This window comes from Cupressus sempervirens, chromosome 9 (genome assembly GCF_028749045.1).
Source record: "Cupressus sempervirens isolate cs-2001-9-10 chromosome 9, ASM2874904v1, whole genome shotgun sequence".
In the NCBI taxonomy this organism is placed as follows: domain Eukaryota; kingdom Viridiplantae; phylum Streptophyta; class Pinopsida; order Cupressales; family Cupressaceae; genus Cupressus; species Cupressus sempervirens.
The window spans coordinates 74,660,113-74,680,624 of NC_143126.1; the positions used below are offsets into that span (position 1 = coordinate 74,660,113).

At 32.2% G+C, this 20,512-nt stretch overlaps 1 pseudogene; it reads left to right on the plus strand.

Moving 5' to 3' along the window:
• LOC149537680 (monooxygenase 2-like) overlaps nucleotides 1-4,929 on the plus strand; it is a 32,533-nt pseudogene extending 27,604 nt beyond the window's left edge.
• Nucleotides 4,930-20,512: the final 15,583 nt, after the last annotated feature.

Here is a 20,512-nt window from a genome sequence, read left to right on the forward strand (position 1 = left end):
CTTTACAAATTTCCGAACATCCTTATACATTTGTGGCCAATAATACTTCTCTTTTAGCAAACTCAATGTCTTATCAATTCCAAAATGTCCAACTAATCCACCACTATGCTTTTTCTTAATAAAATTCAACCTCATAGGACTTCTAGGAATACACAACTGGATGCCTTTGAACAACATACCTTTTTGAATGAAATACTCATCATACTTATGTGATTTGTCAGATTTGGTGCTTTGCACTCTCTCCATGCCTCAAAAAAATTAGGATCAACATCATACAATTCTTTTGTTTCATCAAAAACAAGAACTTCAACCTTCATTTCAGTCAACAAAGAACGTCTTCTACTCAATGCATCAGCAACTTTGTTAGTAACTCCATTCTTGTACTTGATCACAAATGTAAAACTCTGCATATACTCAACCCACTTCATATGTCTTTGATTTAATGTATGTTGACTTCCCAAGAATTGTAAAGCTTTATGATTCATGTACAACACAAACTCCTTAGGCATCAAATAATGTCTCCATTTCTTCAATGCTTGAACAATGACATACAATTCTTGATCATACATATAATATTTTCTCTTAGCATCATTCAACTTTTCACTAAAGAAAGCAACAGGTTTACCTTCTTGACTTAATACAGCTCCTATTGCATTACCACTTGCATCACATTCAACTTGAAATAATTTGTTGAAATTAGGTAAAGCCAATACAAGTAATTCAACAACCTTTTGATTCAAAGTCTCAAAACTCTTATCAGCTCCATGTGTCCACTTGAATTCCTTTTTATCTCTCCTCATTGTTTCAGTCATAGCATTACAAACAGCACTGAAAATCTTTATAAACTTTCTGTAAAAATTAGCCAAACCATGAACTGATCTTACCTCACTCACATTCTCAGGTGTAGGCCATTCCAAAATTGCTTTAAGCTTCTCATGATCCATCTTCAAACCATCAGCTGAAATCAAAAATCCCAAATACACAATCTCCTCTTACATAAAAGAACACTTATTCAGATTAATTAGAAACTTTTCCTTTTTTAACCTTTGCAATACTTGTCTAATATGCTCAAGATGTTATTCCTTAGTCTTGCTGAATATCAAAATATCATCCAAATAAACAATCACAAATTTACCTAAGAATCTTTTCAAAACTTCATTCATCAACCTCATGAAAATAGTAGATGCATTAGTCGAACCAAAAGGCATAACCAACCATTCATACAAACCATCTTTTGTCTTGAAAGCAGTCTTCCATTCATCACCTTCTCCAATTTTAATCTGATGATAGCCACTCTTCAAATCAATCTTGGTAAAATACTATGCTCCACTCAAAAAATTTGTTTTTTCATCCATCCTCAGCATAGGAAACCTATATTTCACTATTATCTTATTAATGGCTCTGGAATCAATACACAACTCCATTCTCCATTCTTTTTAGGTGCTAATATAGTAGGTACAACACATGGACTCAAGCTTTCTCTGAGCAAACCTTTCTGGAACAACTCATGCACTTGTATGTTAAGTTCTTTATTCTCTACAAGTGTCAATCTATATGGTGCTTTGTTTGTAAAACTAGCTCTAGGGATCAGATCAATGCAATGACTTATACTTCTTACTGTAGGTAAACCATCAGGAATATCATTAGCAATAATTTCTTTATACTCATTCAACAACTCTACAATTTCTTCTGGCACTCAGTCAATACTAGCATCTATCATTCAGTCACCACTGACAAAACTTGACTTTCTTGAAATTATAGCAAAATAGATTTGATTCTTTTTCATTTTGTTTTCAAATTTTTTCCCATTAACCATGCAAATTTTTATAGTAGTACAATTAACCTCATCTGAACTTTCGAACAAAGGTAACAATGTTTGTTTCTTCCCATTTACCCAAAGAGTATATTGATTCAATCTTCCCTCATTTACAACATATCTATCATATTGCTAAGGTCTACCCAACAAAATATGACAACAATCCATGGGCATAATATCACACAAAACTTCATCAAAGTAATGTCCAAATTTGAACTTCACAAGGCACTACTCACTTACCAATATCTTATGCTCATCTTTGATCCATAAAACATGATAAGGTTTGGGATGTTTCAGCCTCTATAACTATAACTTTGTAACCAACTCTTCTGGTGCCAGATTTGTAGGACTTCCTCTATCAATGATCACTTTATAGCATTTTCTGGTCATCTTACATCTTGTCTTGAAAAGACTTCTCCTTAAAATAGGTTCCTCATCACCTCCCTTATTACATAAGGTTCTTCTCACCATCAAATTTTCTCCAACCTTAGGTCCACTTGGTGAACCCTCATCATCTTCTTGAATCATAGCATTTTTTTTACCTTGTCTACTTTTAGAGGATCTACATTCAAAAGATCTATGTCCCTCTTTACCACATCTAAAACAATTACCATAAAATCCACCTCTAGATTAGGAATTACCTCTTCCTCAATAAGAACCGGTGTCTCCTTGGTAAGAATTACCACTTTTCCATTAGGTCTTTCCTTTTTTATCATTCTTCGATTCAGATTTTCCTTTATCCTGCATAGAACTTTTAGATCAGCTACCTTCACCATAAGCTCTACCTCTACCTCTTTGGAATCTGCCACCTTTACCTCTTTGTCTTTTTTCATGCTTCTTTGTCAAGATCTCCTCAGCCTTCAAGGCATATTGGTATGCTTCTTCCACACTTTCCAACTTCACAAAACTTATCTCATCTTGTATTCCAGATCTCAATCCATTAATGTACTTTTCAATTTTCTCAAGATCATCATCCACATGTCCAGATCTGATGTCTAGTCTATAGAATTCCTCAATATAGTCTTTCATAGTCATGTCCTTTTGCTTCAAATTTTGCATCTTTCTCAACAAGCTAACTTGGTAATCACCAAGAAGGAATTTGTTCTTTACCTTGTTCACCATCTTTGGCCAAGTTTTGATCTTCTCATTTCCTCTTCTTTGTCTATCAGTTTTCAAGTGCTCCCACCATATAGATACATGACCTTTTAGCCTAGTGATTGCAATCTTCACCTTTCTATTATCAGGAGTGTTTTCATACTCAAAGAACTTCTCCATATCAGAGATCTAATCCAACAAAGGATCAATGTCCAATTTTACATCATAAGGAACAACTTCTACAATAGGCTTTGAATTCGCTCTAGACAATACTCTCAAGAATCTTTCCTCATCTTGATCTTCTTTAGGTTCTGGATTATGGTTTGGTGCTATTGCTTCATCATCACTTACATCATCAAGATGTGCTCCTCTCCTGTTGGCTATCTCCACAACATCTAATTTGGCCATAATTTGTCTCAACTAATCCAATATAGCATTATCAACATTATTTCCTCTACCACAAACCATCTTTACAAATTAGGTTCCTATAAGATCATAACCCTCTGCAAGTTATAGATCAAATATGCAAATATGCCACCCTACAACCAAATCAAAATTAGTTTTCTACATGATCCAATCTCCACAAGGATGAACCTCAAGCTTTGATACCAATTGACGTAGGCAAGAGGATGAATAACTAGGGCCAAAGGCTCACCCAGCTATCCAAATCACCCTACAAGAGTTAGCACAATGGAAATGAACACAAAGAACAACAACCAAAGGAGAGAGAAGAGAAAATAATTCTATTGATTCATCAAAATATCTTCATACATGCCTAGCTATGAGACCTTCTGGGTTGCGGCCAATTACAATACATTCAGTTACAAAGATCCAATAGCAAATTTTCACTTTCATTTTTTCTCCCTCATCTTCTCTCTCTGAAACTTTCCTAATTCTAAGCTTGAACATTCTATTTATACTTGCCAAAATGGCTTACAAATCATTACATAAGACGAAGGTTGACCCAAAAAGGGTTTGGACTCATCTCAAGAAAAGATCTTAACATAAATGTCACGAATGAAATAAATCTTGCAAGTCAGCTCACAAAATCATGTCCAAATACTAACACTCGACATACATCGGCTAACTTAGCACATGAAGAAACACTCAACATAGACTAAGTAACTTGGCACATGAAGGAACACTCGGCATACACTGAGTAACTCAACCCATGAAGAAACACTCGACATACACTAAGTAAATCGACACATGAAGAATCACTTGACATACTCTAAGTAACTTGGCACATGAAGAATCACTTGGCATACATTGGGTAACTCAACACATGAAGGAATTCTACAGTAACTCGACACATGAAGGAAAATAGGGTTACTAAGCACATCAAAAAAAAGGGTTACTAGGCACATGAAGAAAATAGGGTTACTAGGCACATGAAGAAAATAGGATTGCTAGGCACATGAAGGAATTGCTAGGCACATGAAGAACTACTAGGCACATGAAGGAATTGGTAGGCACATGAAAGACTGCTAGGCACATGAAGGAACTGCTAGGCACATGAAGGACTGGTAGGCACATTAAGAAACTGCTAGGCACATGAAGGACTGCTAGGCACATGAAGGAATTGCTAAGTGAACAAAATGAATAGGATAACAAGGCAACCCAAGATGTTCCTACATGAATGCTATCCATCTCAACAGATGCTTAAAACAAGCTATCAAATCTATAAACATGGAAGAATGGGGAGAAGCTAGGATATTTTAGATACACGCCATCCTCGTTGTGTGCTTAGATGCTAGTTCAGCCTTCAACAGATATGGGTCCTTATGAACCTCTGAATTGAGCGCAAGGGGGGATTCTACCCTAAAGTGGAAAGGATAGAGTCCTATTTCAACAAGTACCTATATGAGAGGAAATGGTGAATATCTAGTATTGTAGGTGCTGGATTTTTTATAGGACTACTGAAGGATGGATCCTCAAGACTAGCGTGTTTTGTTCGTGATTGGATTTTCTTCCCTTTGTTCTCTATGAGAAATGTTTTCTACTATTTTCACTCATAGACAATGGAATCCTCTACAAGAAAAGCTTATGTTGGGGTTAATGTTCCAACAATAGTCAATAATAATTATTGTACATGTGGCAAACCTTGTTGAGTTGCTAGCAACACAAGTTTATTTTAGGTGTGAGTCAAAGAGTTTTAGTTTGAATCAAGTTATTATTGTAGATGTGTTTGTGCTAGTTGTCCATAATTTTTAGTTAGTTGTCAAGTTTTCTTGTGTTGTCAATCATGAAGTAGTTTGTATTCAATCTAATTACCATTCATTTAGGAATGTTTTTGTATCAAGCTATCATATAAATTTGCATCTATTATTCAATAAAATTAAGGTGGAAGTTCCTTCTTTCTTTTTTCTAAATATGTTGTTCTATTTTTCCATTATGGTATCAAAGTTATCTTCCTGTTAAGTTATGTCTATTAGCAAAGAAGTTGTTAAGAAGATGAGATTAGGAGAAGAACCACTAGATGATTATGTTTTCATTAAAGAATTTGTTTGATTTTGAATAGATGAATGCTTTGAAAAATAGGAAAATATGTAGAAGAGTCTAGATGGATGCTTTAATAGTTTGAGGTGTTGTATGATTGGAGAAGTTATACCTTTTGAGGGTTACGAGGCATTCCACATGGAGATGATGTGTCCAATAGTTTAGGGAGGTCTAAAAGTTTGGAAGATTAGCATTGTAACTTTATGAGGTGTATGGGTAATTTCATGTGGAGATGGTGTGTCCAATGGTGTTTTGAAGTTGGATGATAGCTACATAACTATGAGAAAGTCTTACTCTATGACATATTTCAAAGTATAATATCTACATAATGTTTCCTTAGTTGTCACATTAAGTGGGGTGTTGGAGTTAATATTCTAATAGTAGTCAATAACAATTGTTGCACATGTGGCAAACCTTGTTGAGTTGCAAGAAATACAAGTTTAGTTTAGGTGTGATTGAGAAAGTTTTATTTTGAATCAACTTCTTATTGTAGATGTATTTGAGTTAGGTGTCCATAAGTTTTAGTTAGTTTTCAAGTTTGTGTGCATTGTCAATCATGAAGTAGTTTATTGTCAAATGTGAACCCACAATAGTGAGTTACACACTTTTTCTTAAACTGACACTTAACTATAAATTTTCAAGAAAAATTTCACTTTTAGATGCAAATTACCATTTAGTGGTTAGGAATTTGAAGATGAAGTAAATTCGAGTCTTTTAGAATTTTCTACCTAGAATCCAATTTTTTTTTTTGAATTGATTTTATTGAATTATTTTTTCTCCCACAAAAATTGGTATGTTATCAAAGCCCTAATTTTAAAAAAAATGTTTTTTTTTACACATAATTATTTTCCACAATAGACATCAATGTGATTCTTTTGATTTTAGTTTGTTAATATCCATACCAAAACCATGGAAGTGACCTCATGTCTTTATCCATAGTATCACATATTTTATTAGAGTTTAAAGTTCACCTAATGTGAATTTTGACATACATGGCTTTTGACACATGTAACTTATTATATATTTATTCGATTTCAAATTTTCTTTTTCTGATTGAAAGAGGACTCAAATACGGAGACTGTAGTTATTTTTCAAAAAAAACACAATTAGTTACTATTTTTCCATGAGCGTCCAATATATAGGTTTATTTTTTTGTAACAAACCTCTATTCAATTCATGTGTAAAAAGGTATAAATAAAAAATTTAAAATGCAGCAAATGCATAGTCATTAGAAATATTATTCAAAGTACTTCTATCATGCAAAATGATCCAACTTCAATGCTCCACCTGAACTTGGTAATTGAGCCTAGAAGTGATGAAAATACAGTAAATCTTCTTACACTAGGGAAAAACTTATAATTACCTAGTTTCAATAGAAACAAAAGTGCCTAATTTCTATCAAAACTAAGAAGGCTAACCCATGCGGTTAAATGGGTCAGCCTTACTTTTGATTGGAAGTACAGTACGTAGTTTTGATCAAAATTAAAGTCAAGCTTTAGGGGTCTTTTTTTAAAGTAAAATTATATATATATATATATATATATATATATATTGTAGCATTCAAATTCAATCAGATAATTCGCACTTCAATTGGGAGAGATTGTCTATTTTCAAATTTTGGAAAAAAAATTGTGAAATGGGTAATAAAGGTAAAAGAGCAAGTAAATATTCACAAAGAAGAACTGACAGACAAGAAGATAAAAATTGTCAAAAAAATTTAGTAGGATACTATAGCAAGCAAGGTATGTACATGTGCAATATTTTTCCAATGCATATTTAGTTCATATAGCATGCAATCATAATGTGGACTTTTTGTAAGTATATAGTTACAATTAGGGTCTATCCAATTAGGAATATGGTAACTATAAACTTAGGGTTACTATTAAATTAATATTAAGGGTTTATTGAATTATGAATATTTAGGATTAGGTTTTATTAAATTATGAATATTTAGGATCGGGGATTATTACATTATGGTTTTTAAATTATGAATATTTAGAATTAAGATTTATTACATTATGGTTTTTAGATTATGAATATTTAGAATTAGGGTACATTTTAATTATGGTGCTTTAAGTTGTGAATTTATTTAGGATGTAGTGAAATAGGACAACCTACTGAGGTTGGAGAAGGTTCATCCCAAGTTCAAACATGTATCTATGCACACATCTCTTCCAAGTACAATCTCTCTCTAGACTTCTACCTATCTAGAGGAAAATGTTATATCTTTGATTTTTAATTTTAGAGACAAATCCCCTTACAAACTTGCTTGATTTTATTTGTTATATAATGCACATGTAATAGTAGATGATGAATATGTTGGATAGGAGGAAATTGAAGATGAAGCAATGGATATCAAAGGGCCATCTAAAGGTTAGATAAAATTGTATTTAATAGTTCATTTGTTATGTATATACACATATGTGTACCCTAAAGGGAATTTTTATCTTAAGTCTTTATTTTATTTTTTCTTGCAACCCAAGATCAAACAACAAATTAGAATTTTAATCTAGCTCAAAGTTTGAAGAAAAAAATTAATCATACAAAAGTAGATCATTTAATTGAAATGTATGTGGAAAAATTGAGAGAATATGCTAGTCAACCTACACATACTATGAAGAGGAAATTTAATAAAAAGTCTAAAGAAATAATTGCACAATTTGAGAATCTTGATACAGTGGATAGTTATCCTTAGATAAATACATTACATGAAGAGCTATACTGATATCTTTTTTAAATAAGAAATTATGGAAAAAAAGACATATCTCTTCACTATCATCCCATACTGGGTATAGTCAAAAGACGATATTATATTATCTAAAAAGGAGAAAGAATTTGATAGTACATTAGAAGGAAACTAGGCACTAATGTGTAGAGTTCCTTGATGTGATAGGATTATGGAAATAGTTAAGAGCTTAGTCATTCAATTTTGGATTGATAATACTTGTCCTTCACCAAATAGAAGAGATATCAACAACTAGAGGATTGGGCCTAAGGAGTATCTTCAACATGGAAAATATTGGTTGGATGTCATACAACATGAATTGTATCTCTCATTTTGTAATTTAAATCCTGACACAAAATTGGAAAGATTCAAACCATATTTTGTGAAGATAAATAAATCTTTTGAAACAGGTTGTTATCAATATCACATTGAATTTATTTTGTACTATGAAGAGTTTAGAAGATGATAGAGGAAAGTGGTGGTTCTCAAAGCTATTTTCATAAAGGAGCAATCCAATTCATAAAAATCAGTCCTATGTGACAAACCAAATGATTTTACAATAGGTGAAATAGATTGCATAAGAGGAACTTGTGAAACATGTGGTAACCTAACCAAATTTTCTTTGAGAGATGAAGATACTGATATGATGAGGATGGTAAAATGTAAGAGATATAAGTACAGAAAGTTAGAAACAAAATTTAGAAAAGAATAAAGAAGGTTGGAATCTGTAGAGGATGACATACTTGCTAGAGAATTTATGTCAAATTTTCATAAATTTATTCAACCATATATAAGTCATCCTTCTTTTTCTAAGTTGCAAGTAAAATAGTTTCAAACATTAAGAGAAACTTTCCCACTCGAGATAACTTTTTATGTTGTTGACTTTGTAGATAATTACTCCTTCAGTTCTCAAAAACAAATTCAAGTAGAATACTACTATACATAGCAAGTTACTATTAAAAGTGTCTTATCAACATGCACAAATCAATTTGGATAGTGTGGAAAGTAAAAATTGAAAGCACAAGTCATTAAAAAAGAGTATCACTTTTACATTAGTGATGACAAAGAACATGAGAAACATTTTGTGGAACATTATTTTAAGACATTTTTTGATTATTTGAAAAACAAAGACATAAAAATGGAGAAACATTTTGTATTGTTAGATGGATGTGCAACATAATTTAAGTCAGCTAGACCATTTTATGCATTATGTAGATATCATCGATACCTTAATATACAACACATTTAGAGCAGACATGGAAAGGGTGAGCATGAGGGTGCAAGATCTCGTATCAAATGTGCTTTAAGAAAGCATAAAATAGACAATAAAGGATATCACATTAATAATGCTCATGATGTGGTTGAGTGGTGCAAAACACATTTTATGGTGCCAACAAACACAGATAACACATCATCACAAGCAGATCGAGTCATACCATTCTGAGTGTTTTGAGAGGTATCAATTATAAATTAATTTAAATGTTATAGTTGAATCAATTTTTTATTTAACATGTTATATGATAACTAAATTATGGTACACACATGTTAAAAAATCTATTTTTATATGTTTGTATGGACCTTACATTCAGGTGTCAATAGAAGATCAATGCATGCATGCAAGAGAGTAGATAAGAAATGATCTTTGCATTCAGTTATGAGTATAGATAGTAATGTGGTCATTTTACAAGAATACTCATGTTTTTGTCCTGATTGCATTGATGGAAACTATGATGGTTGCATTAATCAAGAATGTGGATATGTGGTTGAATAGACTTTGGTACCACTAGATATTATCAATACGAGGATAAAAACTGTGTTGATATTCCATTGATTTCTGGTGATTATGACCATATTTCAGGATTGATCAGAGTTGGTGGTATGTATTTCATAATTTTTGTTAATTTATTATATATATATACTCATGTACATGACACATGGAATTTATATACATATAGTTGTGTAGGCAGTCATGGAAGAATTTGAAAACATAGAAGGTGTCAGTTAGTATTTATTATATTGCACCATACAAAGAGAAAAGCTAACAAAGACTAAAATAAGTGATGGAATTATGTTTCCCATAGGTTAGTATATAGTTGAATCATGTACATGTATGCACATCTATATTTTTATAAATTGAAATTTATTGACTTATTTGATTGACATGTATGCAGGTTCTGTTGTTGTATAGGGAACATATTTGAAGAAAAATAGAGTACTTAAGAATGGGATTCATTTCATAGATTATCAACCTAACAATAAGGTATATCAATATAGTAACCATGTTATTACCACTGGTCTAACTCTTCATCTAGTCAAAGGACCTAGAATACATACGTGGAGGCTTGATATTGATGATCATGGAAAAATATTAAATGTTATCTAGAAATGAGATGAACCACTTGATATGAGATAGAAACAACTTGTAATTTTGAACAACTTGAACATTTTAAAATTTGGTTAAACTATTTGAAATCTTAAATTTGGTTCAACAATTTGAAATTTTGTTGAACTTGATCATTTTCAATTTTCAATTTAGTTGAATTAATTATTTATTACTTTTACTCTTTCATTTAACTTGTGAAGTTTAAATTGTGATTTGTAATCAATTATAAAAAGTACGAACTTGTATGCAACTAATTAGGACATGTTCCTTTGAAGGGGAAGAGATTTGAACACTTGTCTTAAGCAAATCAAATTAGGACTTGTAACTTAAGGTGATGAAATTAGGACATGTAACTAATTATATATTACTTTTACTCTTTTATTTAACTTGTGAAATTTGAATTATGATTTGTAACTAATTATAAAAATTAGGAACTTGTATGCAACTAATTAGGACATGTGCCTTGAGGGAGAAATTTGAGCACTTGTCTTAAGGGAATGAAATTAGGACTAGACTTTAATCATATCTAAATACCACTTGCATTATTAGGAGTTATGAATTATGTAAATAATTAGGAATTATGTAAATTTAATTACCTAACCCTAACCCTAACCCTAATTCTAACCAATTTCATATGTATACATCTATTTCATAAACCAACACAATCTAACATGTAAAAGAACATGTTTTCTAACATAATCCAACATAATCTATCATAATCTAATATAATTTTTGAGATAATAGAATATTATCCTTGACATAATATAACATGTCAAAGAATATAAGCTAACATAATCCAACATAATCTAGCACAATCTAACATAATTTCCAACATAATTAGAACATTATTCAACATAATATATCATGTAAAAGAACATAGTCTAACATACTACAACATAATCTAACATAATTTTCAACATAATAGAACATTATCCAACATAATGTAATCTGTAAAAGAAGATAGTCTAACATAATCCAACATAATCTAACATATAACAACATAGTATATATGCATGTCAATCATCAAACATGTATAATTTGGATAAAAGTCTAGATCAAATGATTTATAAATTAAAAAACTATAGATCATCAAGTGCAAGACTATCTGTAGTCTGAAGATTGACTATTAGGATGCTCACTAGGATGTGTTGACCCATATATATATATTCAAGAGAAAGTGAAATCAATGTACATAATTTTACATTTAATTAAATCTCTTTTAAATTTACAAATTGCATACAATTTATATATTACATTTAAAACTCACATGTGTCTAATTCAAAAAAAAAATCTCACTTGTCCACTACTGACATCATCAAATGAGTCTTCAGATGTACATGATTTGGCATCAAAGATTGAGTAAAAAGAGGAATGTCCCCACAATACATACACACACGTGTGCAACAAATCAAATTAAAACATGTATTTTATTACAAAGGCATGATATGTATACATGCATAAATTATTAGTTGGACACATTTTCAATCAAAATTTTAACATGAATTTTTTTAAATAGAGATTTACCTATGTTCATGTTGACATCTAATAATACTCAAAATACCTAGCATCAATCATGTCCACCAATATATCTAGATTTTGTTGGGCCTCATCTAGCTCCATCTCTGCATCTATGCTACCATGACTGGTGGTTGGCACACATCCTAATATTGATGAGCCAAGTGGAATAACTATATTAGATGGCATAGAAGTAGAATCACCATGAGTCAACAAGTCCATCCATCATCTAGTTGACAAGCTGAAGTCAACAGCATCAAGGCTCACATTTGAACTTTGACCATGCCTTGCACTAGTTGAAGGGTCTGTACTAGTATGTATATTTCCCTTTGTAGCAAAAGAGTGGATAGTAGACTAATCATGATGTGTACTACCACCATGGCCACTACCTAATCGATGAGAGGAATGTGGTTGAGGATGTGTCCCAATACCACTATGGACATGATGTCAAACATCTAATATGGGTATGCCAAGATGCTCTCATATTAATCTATATGAATATAGATCATTAGCAAGACTAGTCATAGTATCTTGTGCCAACACTCCAGTGAGACCCTCTAAGCTAGTTAGTGAATAGATCTGATAGCTAATGCAATCTCTCCAACTCCTTGAATCACCCTCCACAATTGCATGCTACACATGACCTCATTAGATGATGAACCTAATAAAGGGGAAATAGTAGGCACCCTCTCTTTGACAATAGACTTATGTGTTAGTGGTGGATGACCTAGCTACCTATCAACTAGTCTACCACACCCCTATCCTAAATATGATTGTAAATAAATGTAGCTCACCACCCTACCTAAGAGAACCTTTGCATAAAGTTGTTTTGCAAAATAGAGTTGAATTTGGTCATTATTTGGATAATGACCAAGGAAGTGTGGCTATATAAGTGTAATCATCTATGGATCTATACACTTAAGGGGAGAATACCCCTTCACACACTTTAGTGGAAGATAATTAGGGAAAAATCCCCTCTTCAATGTCTCTTTGGGAACTAAGCCCTATACTTGCTACGATGAGAGATTTGAAGAGACTTCTCATCTCTTACTGTTAAGGACAATCTATATAGTATGTGTAGAATATGGATCAGCACCATGAATCTCATCTATAATATATGTGAGGCTCTATAAGATGCTCTAACATGTACTACTATACACACTAGAGCATGTGCCACTAGCCAAGTATTCATGAAGTCTATGATTCTCTTGGTTAGTGTGATCATAGAGCATGTAAGGTGGGATAGGTTATTGATCTCTAGATATAGTTTACTACTATGGGAAACAAGTTGTGGGGGATAGGAGGTTGTTGTTGCTCAAGGGGGATATGAGGTTCCTGTTGCTTGGGGGGTATAGGAGCCTGTCACAATTTAGGGGGGATAGGAGGCTATTGTTCAAGGGGATAGGAGGTTGTTTCTCAAGGGGGATAGGAGGCTACTACTAGGGGGGATATGAGGCTATTGATTTTCCATGTGAAGGTCAATGTATGTATTATGCATGTGTGTATATAATGTGAAAACGTGAAATTTAAATTAAAATATATCATTTTTAATAAACGTGAAATTTACCATGTCCAATGGCATTTAAGAAACTAGAAATTTGTAAACATGAAATTAAATATATATAATACCTATAAACATAGAATGTGTGAACTTGCACATTGTTAATTAAAATATGATATTTAATTAAAATTTAAATATATTGTACATACTTGATGACATTTAAGAAACCAAAATTTTGTAAATATGTGAAATTAAATAGCACATGTTTAAACATGAAACAAACATATGTTATGCACATGTACATAAAATTTCATAAACATGAAACAAACATAACACATGTACTATATGTGTACATTGTGTGTGTGTGTGTGTGTGTGTGTGCGCACGCGCGTGTGACAACTTCATAGAATTGTTTAAATTAAGTCTAGATAGAGTCTAGATCACATGGATGGACTACCTGACACATAGCTCTATGTTAAATATAGAACTAGATTCAATATAAAATTTAATAAGTATATTTTCATGATCATGGCTAAGGTTACTAGAGAAATAAGTAGGACTCTGGTTAGAGTTAGTGTTAAATTTAGAGTTAATTTTAGGGTTGGGCTTAAAGTTAAAACATCAAGGTTAGGTTAAGATTTATTAATTAGGGTTATAGTTAGTTTTGACTTATAAAATTAGTATAAAATATTGTTCTTGAATTGCACGTGCTTCATAGTGCATAAATTAATTTAATTATGTTTGGCATTCAAGGCTAATGTTTTATCATGATTATGGTTTATATTATAGTTCTAGGGTTAATTTTGGGGTTACCTAGCTTAGTATTGAGTTTAGGGGACCATTATTAGGGTTTAATCATGGTAATTTTTTACTAAGTTAGGGTTAGGAAAATATTTAGGGCTACGGTTAAAGGAGTGTGTGTTTAGAATATTGTTCTATATTGTGTAAGCTATTATGGTTAGAGTTAGGGTTAGTGTTATAATTGTGTAACTTATATAGTCAGATAATTAGTGTTTAATATTAGTGTGAGACTTACGTTAGTGCTACAAGTAGAATTATGATTAGGTTTAGGATTTAGTGTTAAATTTTGAGTAAGCTAATATAATTAACTTATTGTGTGGTTTAGTATTACCAAGGATTAAAATTTAAATATGTTATGGAACTATAATTACATGGTTAGGCTTAGAGTTAGGATTGTGGTTGGGATTTCTAGAGCTATATTCTTAAAATAATGATCAATGTTAGTGAAAGTTAATATAATATTTAGGAATCTTTAGGATTAAATGTTTAGGGTTAATGTACAAATATAGATTAAATTTTTTACTTAGGATTCATAAATTAACCCATTTTTTAGGGTTAACAAGTGAGGATCGTGATGTAAACATTTATAGTTAGTCTTCACATCATGCTTAGGTTTAGGGATAAGTTTTGTGTTAAAATGATATAACTTTCGGTATGAAGTTTTATGTTTCTAGGGTAACTTATATTTTATGGTTATGGTTAGAATCAACTTATCAATTCTAGGGTAAATATATAATGTTTAGAGTTTTTATACATGAAAATAAAACCTATCGGGACCATGCATAAACAAGTAAACATTAGTTGTACATGTATATCAAAGATTCAAAGAAAATAAAAATACAACTAATCCTATACTTGAGTTCTACAACTTAATGTAACAAAAAAAAAAAGAGTCGCCATGCAACTTTGGAGCACCTCAAGAAGAGCACCCACAAGAGGCCTTGTTGGTGTGCTCAATAATGAAGGATGTGGATGTGCTCTTCCAATCAAAATTATTGAATGAATCCCTCCAATGATAAAAATATGAAAATGAGATATGAACCTAAGCTAGATGAGTGAGGAATGCTTCAAGAGTAGGCTATGGAAGAAGCCATTCTCAAAACATTTTAAGAAATGGATATGAATGCAAGAAAGTAAACTAAATTATCAATGCAAGAATGAAATCTAAAAACTACAAAAGAGTTGGAAACAATGCATAAAACTACTAAGAGCTCTAGAACTATACCAGCATAAAAATAATGCAAATGAGGGAGATTAAGAATGCTTGAGACAAGGGCTCAATTTATATGCTTGAGAGAGGCCTTGTGGAGGTGGCATCCACATAGGTGCCACAAGGGAGACACATGGGCTAAGGAGACAAGTCATGCAAAGGTCAACATAAGCTTTTTTTGTGATTGAGATGGCTTAAGGTGTGCTCACACATGTGTGAGCAACCTTGGAGAAAGGAAAGATGACAAGTGTGTAAGAGTATAAGAAGTTTTTGGAGGAATTATTGAAAGGGGAGCTATCTTGGGCTTTGATTTTCTCACACGTGTGAGCAACCACTTAGGGACTAAAAGGTGTTTAAGAGGGTTTTTAGGATAATAAAGTGGGATTAACTAGTAGGTAGATTTTGAAGGATGAGAATGATGGGTGGTAGGCTACGTTTTAGGTGGCATTAGGATTTAATCACCCTATTAGGAGTGGCCTTGTTAAAGGTCTTTAGAAAATTCAATAGAAATTTCATCTGGTTAGAGGTTTTAAAAATAGTTGTTAAGCTAACATTGTTAGGAGATTTAGATTACTGCGACAATGGTTAGAGAGTAACAATGACATGACTTGATTTGGATGCAATTGAATTGCTAATTACATATCTCAATTCTAGCTTATACTTGATCCTTCCTAATTGAATATATGTTTTCTAATCCACAAGGATATTTTTCTTATCCTTTTGATTTACTTCTTCTTAGCATCATCAAATCTTCCACACACTCACAATCATCTAAATCTCAACTTCACCTTATACTTATATCTTTCATATTGTCAAGCTGACTAGAATACAACTTAGAATAATTAATATTCATTTTCTTAGTCAACTAGAACCAATAGATAGATCAATTAAACTCAACATGCCAAAATAAGAAAATCCTTTGTTAGTTGACCCTACTCGGTAAACACTAACACAAAAATAATTTTCTTGTGTTAAGCAACTGAACTTGGTCAACACTAAATACTCACAAGTTTTCATTGGTAACTGGGTGAGCTCAGTTAATTTTGATTCCATCCAACATTTCTTCATTAACTGATTGAGCTCAGTTAACACTTATCTTCTACAAACTTTCCTTTGGTGCCCGAGTGAACTTGATATATACTACCTTCTAAACTTAGGAAACTCAGGAACACACAGTAGACATAGAAAACTATCTTCAATTCTTCATTGAGCTTAGCATTGACTAACTTTTAATGATATGATGTTTTGTGTAACATCAAAGACAATACAAAGTTAATCAATTGTTTCAATAATATCCTTCTTTGAAATTCATGGAAACACAATATGTCATAACATAATGAATTTTTAGAGAAAGAGAAAAATAAGGAGCATATCCTTAGTTTCATTATGATTTTCATCCATGAGAACTTCGTCTATCAATGTGAACTTTTTCTATCTACAATTTCTACCTCTGTCAGAAAAAATTCTGTTTGCTAGAACTTCAGCCAAGTTCATTCTCCCTTTTTGATAATTCTTTCTATGATGGCATACTTTTCTCCCTTATCAAAAAAAAAATCTATGAGATATGATAGTAAACTTCTCGCTCTTTGACAACACATGGCAAAGACAATACTTAGTGATTGTCAATGTACCTTAAGTACTGATTCATTTGCAACATGCCCTTGCCAATTTTGCATCAACTAATTGATCTTCAACATGCTCCAATTAATACATCACTAAACTTCATTTAGTAAGCTTCAAATAGTTGAATGACCTCTAGCTTACCTCTTAGATACAAAATGCATCCTTAAGTAATGGCTTAGTGATTATGTCTAGAATTTTTTCTTTTGTATTTATATATTCCAATTTGACTTCTTTATCTTGAACCAATTCTCTCAAGAAATGATATTTTATAGAAATGTGTTTTGTTTTGGTATGCATCACTAGATTCTTTGATATATTGATTGCACTAGTGTTATCACAGTATATGACTATTGGATCCTTGATCTATATCTTCATACATGTCATCAGTTGTTTGAACCAAACAATATTAGAATAATTAACTGCTACTCTGACATATTTTTCCTCTGCTATGGACTAAGAGATGCAATTTTGTTTCTTGCTTGTCCAAGACACTAGTCTTTTACCAAGTAAGAATGCTCCACCACTACTTCTTTTTCCATCATCGATATTGTTTACCCAATCAGCATCATTAAATACTTTTAAGTCTAAATTGCCTCCTATTTTGCAACATAAACCATAGTCTTCAATAAAATTTAGATATCTCATGATACTCTTGATTACCATCACATGATTTTCTTTGGGATTTGCTAAGAATCTTGCCACCATACCAATTGCCAGTGCAATATCAGGCCATGTGTACACTACATACTATAATTTTCCAATCATTGATTTGTATGTGGTCTGATCTACCTCTTTAGAATCATCATTTTTGGAAAGCTTATCTCTAGTAGTCATAGGAGTTCCAACTGGTCTTGAATCCTCCATTCCAAACTTTTTTATTATTTCCTTGATGTACTTAGATTGAGTAATGTAGATACCATTTTTTTTGTGATGAATCTGCAATCCAACAAAGAATTTTATCTCACCAAACATAGACATCTCAAATTCTTTACTCATTTCTTATGAAAATGCCTTGCACAAGTCATCATTTCCTTTGAATAAAGTATCATCAAAAAATATTTCTACTAACACAATCTTCTTGTCTGGTACTTCTTTGATATACATGCTATTGTTATCATTTGTTCTTTGAAAACTAGTTTGTACCAAGTAGTTATTTAGTCTTTCATACCAAGCTCTGGGTGCTTGATTGAGACCATATAATGCCTTATGTAATTTACAGACCATGTCCTTTTTGCTAGGATCTACAAAACCTTCTAGTTGATCAATGTAGACTTCCTCATCAAATTTTTTTTTTTAAGAATATAGATTTTACATCCATTTAGTAAATTTTAAATCTTCTATGTGCTACATATGCTAGTAAGATTCTAACACCTTCTAATCTTCCAATAGGACCAAAAGTTTCACCATAATCAATACCTTCTTCTTTAGAATAGCCTTTACATGCTGACCTTGGTTTTCTTTTGTTAATTTTTGTATCTTCATTCAGCTTATTTCTGAACACCCACTTTGTGCCAATTACATTTTCATCCTTGGTTATAAGAAAAAGAGTCCAAGTTTTTGTCTTCTCTATCTATTCTATTTCTTAATTCATTGCTTCAATCCAACTTTCTGTAGTGTTTGCTCCTAGTTTGCATTTTTATTACTATTGCTAAACTCTTTTAGGCCAATTTTATGCTTGATGATTAGTAGCATTGTTTAGAGATTATCATATATTGTTTTAGATTCAGTTGATGTATGATGAGGTTACTTGGTACTCTATACTTCATGTATGCATGATGATTATTACAACACTTTTTATTTATTGATGATGATTAGTTAGATGGATTATCATATGTGTTTTCTTATCGATACTTACTCCATATTGCATGTGTATGGTGTGTGTGTATATTTTCTTTATGTATGGCATTTCTAATGTGGTTAAGGAAGGGAGTCATAGTCACTTGCTAGTTAGAATCTACACGATGCACCACTTTTTTCCATTACCTATTTAGCTTAGAATATTGTGTTTGTACATGTGTAGATTTTATGTAGGTTGTAGATACCATGTATCCACTTCCTTGAATTGCCAGGATGAGAGTAGCCTATCACATTATCTCAATGGTAAGAGAGGGGAGATAAATTTTTGAGTCCTTGATGAGTATATTTGGATTTCTTTCCACTCACTTTTATAGGAGTAAGGTGATTGGTATGATTTGTTCTTGGTGATATCATGTTATGACATCTTTGACTTAACCATTTTGAGTCTTCAATCAGTTATTTTTGAGATGCTTTCTAGTTGCTTGTAGAAAACCGATGTGGTTATTATGATTTATATTTTGATGATTTCTAGTCATTTCAATAGGGCTGAGGTGATTTTACATGATTAATTTTTTGTGTTTTTATGAGCTTAGGGTAGGTAATCTATATGTATTGTGGGGAAGTGGCTTATAATGGGGGCCGGGACCCTACGTGGCCGCTAAGGTAAACCATTATAAGTTGTTTAATAAGTAAAAATACTACACTAAATGTGATTAAAATGAACCTAATAAGATTCTTTATATGTTCTCACTGATGCCTCGAGTTCTAGTACAGATTAGCATGGGAGTAGACAGAATGCTTGGTTATGACCTTGCATCCATAGTATTCCTTGTCAGTATGAGAGGATACTAGTGATGACATAGGGATCAGTATGGGGCCAGGGTCCTCAGAGACTGCTAGGGTAACTCTAGCATGATTCATGCAATGACACTTGCCCACTTATATAGTAGGTTTCCTATGTGTCTTGTGTGCCTCTAGGAATAGATGTTGATTCATATTGGAACCCTTGAGTTAGAATACATTTAAGATTTCTTAGACTTAGAGAGTACTTATATGTGGTTTGATATCCTATTTAGGACTTGAGACTATCTCCTTAGTGCGGTGGAACCTAAATGGCCCACTCCTACCATGCTAAGGAGATAGTCTCAAGTCCCAAATAGGATATCAAACCACATATCAAAAGTACTCTCTAAGTCCAAGAAATCCTAAAAGTATTCTAACTCAAGAGTTCCAATATGAATTAACATCTATTCCCAGAGGCACACATGACATGTAGGAAACCCACTATGTAAGCAAGCAAGTGTCATCGCACAAATCACACTAGAGTTACCCTAGTAGTCTCTAAGGACCCTAGTCCCCTAATGATTTGTATATGGCCACTAGTATCATCTTGTACTAACAAGGCATACTATAGATGCAAGGTTGCAACTAAGCATTCTCTCTACTCCCAGTTTGTACTAGCACTCGAGACATGGGTGAGAACATACAAAGACTCTTACTAGGTTCATTTTAATCCAATTTAGTTTAGTGTTTTCACTTATTAAACA